General features: G+C 47.9%; 2 non-coding genes across 2 annotated transcripts; both read right to left on the bottom strand.

Moving 5' to 3' along the window:
- Positions 1 to 1,117: 1,117 nt before the first annotated feature.
- On the bottom strand, positions 1,118 to 1,190 carry TRNAV-CAC. Its single transcript has one exon. It is a non-coding gene; the product is annotated as a tRNA-Val (tRNA).
- Positions 1,191 to 1,789: 599 nt separating this feature from the next.
- On the bottom strand, positions 1,790 to 1,863 carry TRNAN-GUU. The gene has a single exon. It is a non-coding gene; the product is annotated as a tRNA-Asn (tRNA).
- Positions 1,864 to 6,062: the final 4,199 nt, after the last annotated feature.

The raw sequence follows: 6,062 nt of genomic DNA, 5'->3' as shown, positions 1-6,062 counted from the left end.
CCCTTCCAGAAAGCAAAGCTGTTCCCTGGCCTTGGAAGACAGGTCCCACAGAAGTTAGCTTTGAGAGGGACGCCAAAGGAAAGGAACAATCCCGAGATATCGGCACCTTAGTACCAAGTAACGTCATAACTTTTACATAAAGAAAGAATATGATGTTAACTAGGCACTTAGGTACAGAATATAGAATGTCTGTATTATTGCAAACGTTTGGCATCTTACAAAAGCTTTTGGTTTTTAAGGAATTTTTGGAACTGACCTCACATTCTCCTTGAATGAAAACTCTGTTAAGTAAGACTCTGGGTTTACCATGCCAGGAGAAAAGAGTGGAGGCCAGAACTGGCCAGCCCACGCTGTTCACGGCATCTCAGGTCCAACAGCCAGCCTGAGGTCCGGGACCCTGAGGCCCGGACCCAGAGGCATTTAGAAACTCTGTGCAGAAATGTTCTGCACTGGACCTTTAAGCAAAATACAGTTCCGATCTGGGCAAGAAAAGAGAGTTGTGTGAGTGCAGACGCTAGAAGATAGAAAGTTTTCCCTAACCAGGAATTGAACCCCGGGCCGCGGCGGTAAAAGCCCTGAATCCTACCCACTAGACCACCAAGGACTGTAGACAAAATGTCTATTTAGTTTCTCCAGGTGAAAGGTGAGTGTAAGATATACCTTCAGAAAGTCAGAAAGCTGGAAAAGCAATGTCGCAGCGGCCCAGGGCTGGGTGCAGCTGTGCAGGGCTCCCAGCCCTGCCCTCTCTGCTCATCGCCCTTCACCTCTCCTTTCCTGGGCGTCGCTTTTGCTCTGGGGCAAGGACACAAAGTAGCGGACTGGGTCCCTCCTGGTCTAGCTGTAGCGCTGCGTGCTGCCGAGCCCAGGTCTTGCTCTCCTTGTGAACCTCGGTTTTCTTTGTCGTCAGGCTCGGTGATGAGTGGCGGGTGATGAGCGAATCCGTCCACCTCCAGATCTCTGACGTGGCTCCTGGGCCTCTCTGAGCGCTGAATAAAGAGACTTCCAGGTGGTCACCAACTCTTCCTCTAGCTGCGTCCCCTGCCTCACCCCGTGCCTTTCGCGCCTGTTGGTTTTGCCAATGAGAAGGCACATCCCGAGGGGAAAAAGAGAGGCAGCCTGTTTCCGCCCGGTTTCGAACCGGGGACCTTTCGCGTGTGAGGCGAACGTGATAACCACTACACTACGGAAACGGAACAAACTGGATATCCGAACTATTTGTCTGTGAAATCCGGAGGTCCCGCCACCACTTACCAAAGAGGAACCTTAACACTCAGGAGGAGCCTTGAAGCCCCAAGTTGTCTCAGGCACGGAGACGGAGGCTCCCGTGGGCCCTGCTTTAGGATTCCTCCTCTCCCCTGAAGTGAGGACCCTCGGGGCCCCACAGGTTGCCTTTGGGGCCCCGCACCCAACGCAGAATCCTCACATCCTCAGCTGCGTACCCCGAGTTCAGGGGTCGCCCCCGCCGACTCCCCAGCTCCCGGAAGCCGCAGGAGGCGGGGACGGTGGGTGCGCCCGAGGCCCAGGTGACCCCGAAACCCAGCGGTGTGGAAGTCGCCCCTCCCGGGCTGCGGACCCGCTCCTCGGTGGTCCTTCTCTCGGCGCCGGCGATCAGCGCTCGGGGCTGTCAGGAATGACCGACGCTTCCAATCCACCCGGGATGCGCCCTCCACGCTGTTCCTTTGCACCTGACTCCTGTTTTGTTTCTCTGAAAGTCCGCTGGGCGCATCACTTCTCCGGTGTCCTCCTGGCAAAAGAGAGTCTCTTTGGTGTTGCCTAAAATGTCACCCCACGTCCCTGGGTGGGCTCGAACCACCAACCTTTCGGTTAACAGCCGAACGCGCTAACCGATTGCGCCACAGAGACAGCAGTACCGGGTTCTTTTGGACTCTCTCTGGAGTAGACACTCATTCCCAGGATGAGCGCTCTGTCCTCCGGAGAAACGGTGCCGTTTCCCTGCCCGCTACCCGCCACAAATGCCAGCGCCCACGGAGAAACCGGGATCCAGGGCTCGAAACTTCCGGGCTTGAACCGAAATAGATCCAAGCACAGCTAAACACCGGGTTGCTCCCACGATGGCTCTTCCCGTTTCCTCATCTACACGCAACGAATGAGAGTTTGCCCACCCTGGCAAAGGCCTCCGGGGCTGTGCTTCGGTTTCCTGTGTCCACCAGGCGGTTCCCACCAGAGTCGGCTTCCCTGGGGACTCAGACGGTATGAATCCGTTTACAATGCAGGACACTCTGGTTCAATCCCTGATTTTGGAAGATCCCTGGAGAAGGGAATGGCCACCCACTCCAGTATTCTTACCTGGAGAATCATTGGACAGTGGACCCTGGGAGGCTATAGTCCCTAGAGACACAAAGAGTTGAACACGACTGAACGACATTGACTTCACTTTCAGTGAGTATAGCTCGTTTGTCTGAGTGTTTTCTTTAAATGGTTATTTTTATTCACATTGTAAATTCAACAAATATACACTTGTTGTGAGAATAACTTCAGATCAGATCAGATCAGATCAGTTGTTCAGTCATGTCTGACTCTTTGCAACCCCATGAATCACAGCACGCCAGGCTTCCCTGTCCATCACCAACTCCCGGAGTTCACCCAGACTCATGTCCATCGAGTCAGTGATGCCATCCAGCCATCGCATCCTCTGTTGTCCCCTTCTCCTCCTGCTCCCAATCCCTCCCAGCATCAGAGCCTTTTCCAATGAGTCAACTCTTAGCATGAGGTGGCCAAAGTACTGGAGTTTCAGCTTCAGCATCATTCCTTCCAAAGAAATCCCAGGGCTCATCTTCAGAATGGACTGGTTGGATCTCCTTGCAGTCCAAGGGACTCTCAAGAGTCTTCTCCAACACCACAGTTCAAAAGCATCAATTCTTCAGCACTCAGCCTTCTTCACAGTCCAACTCTCACATCCATACATGACCACTGGAAAAACCATAGCCTTGACTAGATGGACCTTTGTTGGCAAAGTAATGTCTCTGCTTTTGAATATGCTATCTAGGTTGGTCATAACTTTCCTTCCAAGGAGTAAGCGTCTTTTAATTTCATGGCTGCAGTCACCATCTGTAGTGATTTTGGAGCCCAGAAAAATAAAGTCTGACACTGTTTCCACTGTTTCCCCATCTATTTCCCATGAAGTGATGGGACCAGATGCCATGATCTTCGTTTTCTGAATGTTGAGCTTTAAGCCACCTTTTTCACTCTGCACTTTCACTTTCATCAAGAGGCTTTTGAGTTCCTCTTCACTTTCTGCCATAAGGGTGGTGTCATCTGCATATCTGAGGTTATTGATATTTCTCCCAGCAATCTTGATTCCAGCTTGTGTTTCTTCCAGTCCAGCGTTTCTCATGATGTACTCTGCATATAAGTTAAATAAACAGGGTGACAATATACAGCCTTGACGAACTCCTTTTCCTATTTGGAACCAGTCTGTTGTTCCATGTCCAGTTCTAACTGTTGCTTCCTGACCTGCATACAGATTTCTCTAGAGGCAGATCAGGTGGTCTGGTATTCCCATCTCTTTCAGAATTTTCCACAGTTTGTTGTGATCCACTCAGTCAAAGGCTTTGGCATAGTCAATAAAGCAGAAATAGATGCTTTTCTGGAACTCTCTTGCTTTTTCCATGATCCAGCGGATGTTGGCAACTTGATCTCTGGTGCCTCTGCCTTTTCTAAAACCAGCTTGAACATTACGAAGTTCACGGTTCACATATTGCTGAAGCCTGGCTTGGAAAATTTTGAGCATTACTTTACTAGTGTGTGAGATGAGTGCAATTGTGCGGTAGTTTGAGCATTCTTTGGCATTGCCTTTCTTTGGGATTGGAATGAAAACTGACCTTTTCCAGTCCTGTGGCCACTGCTGAGCTTTCCAAATTTGCTGGCATATTGAGTGCAGCACTTTCACAGCATCATCTTTCAGGATTTGGAATAGCTCAACTGGAATTCCATCACCTCCACTAGCTTTGTTCATAGTGATGCTTTCTAAGGCCCACTTGACTTCACATTCCAGGATGTCTGGCTCTAGGTCAGTGATCACACCATCGTGATTATCTGGGTCGTGAAGCTCTTTTTTGTACAGTTCTTCTGTGTATTCTTGCCATCTCTTCTTAATATCTTCTGCTTCTGTTAGGTCCATACCGTTTCTGTCCTTTATTGAGCTCATCTTTCCATGAAATGTTCCTTTGGTATCTCTGATTTTCTTGAAGAGATCCCTAGTCTTTCCCATTCTGTTGTTTCCCTCTTTTTCTTTGCATTGATCTCCAAAGAAGGCTTTCTTATCTCTTCTTGCTATTCTTTGGAACTCTGCATTCAGATGTTTATATCTTTCCTTTTCTCCTTTGCTTTTTGCTTCTCTTCTTTTCACAGCTATTTGTAAGGCCTCCCCAGACAACCATTTTGCTTTTTTTGCATTTCTTTTCTATGGGAATGGTCTTGATCCCTGTCTCCTGTACAATGTCACGAACCTCATTCCATAGTTCATCAGGCACTCTATCTATCAAATCTAGGCCCTTAAATCTATTTCTCGCTTCCACTGTATAATCATAAGGGATTTGATTTAGGTCATACCTGAATGGTCTAGTGGTTTTCCCTACTTTCTTCAATTTAAGTCTGAATTTGGCACTAAGGAGTTCATGATCTGAGCCACAGTCAGCTCCTGGTCTTGTTTTTGCTGACTGTATAGAGCTTCTCCATTTTTGGCTGCAAAGAATATAATCAGTCTGATTTCAGTGTTGACCATCTGGTGATGTCTATGTATAGAGTCTTCTCTTGTGTTGTTGGGTGTTTGTTATGACCAGTGCATTTTCTTGGCAAAACTCTATTAGTCTTTGCCCTGCTTCATTCCGTATTCCAAGGCCAAATTTGCCTGTTACTCCAGGTGTTTCTTGACTTCCTACTTTTGCATTCCAGTCCCCTATCATGAAAAGGACATCTTTTTGGGGTGTTAGTTCTAAAAGGTCTTGTAGGTCTTCATAGAACCGTTCAACTTCAGCTTCTTCAGCGTTACTGGTTGGGGCATAGACTTGGATTACTGTGATATTGAATGGTTTGCCTTGGAAACGAACAGAGATCATTCTGTCGTTTTTGAGATTGCATCCAAGTACTGCATTTCAGACTCTTTTGTTGACCACGATGGCCACTCCATTTCTTCTGAGGGATTCCTGCCCGCAGTAGTAGATATAATGGTCATCTGAGTTAAATTCACCCATTCCAGTCCATTTCAGTTCGCTGATTCCTAGAATGTCGACATTCACTCTTGCCATCTCTTGTTTGACCACTTCCAATTTGCCTTGATTCATGGACCTGACATTCCAGGTTCCTATGCAATATTGCTCTTTACAGCATCGGACCTTGCTTCTATCACCAGTCACATCCACAGCTGGGTATTGTTTTTGCTTTGGCTCCATCCCTTCATTCTTTCTGGAGTTATTTCTCCACTGATCTCCAGTAGCCTATTGGGCACCTACTGACCTGGGGAGTTTGTCTTTCAGTATCCTATCATTTTGCCTTTTCATACTGTTTATGGGGTTCTCAAGGCAAGAATACTGAAGTGGTTTGCCATTCCCTTCTCCAGTGGACCACATTCTGTCAAATCTCTCCACCATGACCCGCCCATCTTGGGTTGCCCCACGGGCATGGCTTAGTTTCATTGGCTTAGTTTCATTGTCTAACTCAATGAGAATAACTTATCCCTCTCCAAATCAGAAATATATGAAGAATAAAAGAAGAGTTCTCCTGCCTCCTTTCCCACTCCACCGCTGACACACTTTATATGTTACACGTAAGAGGTGGCGGCAGCTTAGGAGTGTAATCAGCAACGTGAGAAAACTAAGGGACCCAGGAAACCCTGCCTCCTGCCCTGCCTGACAACGTCTGCCCGCTCTGAGCTATGGGAAAAGGGTGAAGGCAAAGAAAAGGAAAATAACACTCTTATTTGCAGAAATTTTACCTCAGGATGGGACACTCTGGTTAACCTAGGTAGACTATGCGGTTGGTGATGGAGAGCTAAGGGGGTCTTCCCTGGCACAAAACCCAAAGTGGATTTCACCTCATTTTCT

This window comes from Bubalus bubalis, chromosome 6, assembly GCF_019923935.1.
Source record: "Bubalus bubalis isolate 160015118507 breed Murrah chromosome 6, NDDB_SH_1, whole genome shotgun sequence".
NCBI classification, from domain to species: Eukaryota; Metazoa; Chordata; class Mammalia; order Artiodactyla; family Bovidae; genus Bubalus; species Bubalus bubalis.
This window is presented reverse-complemented; position numbering and strand designations above follow the sequence as displayed.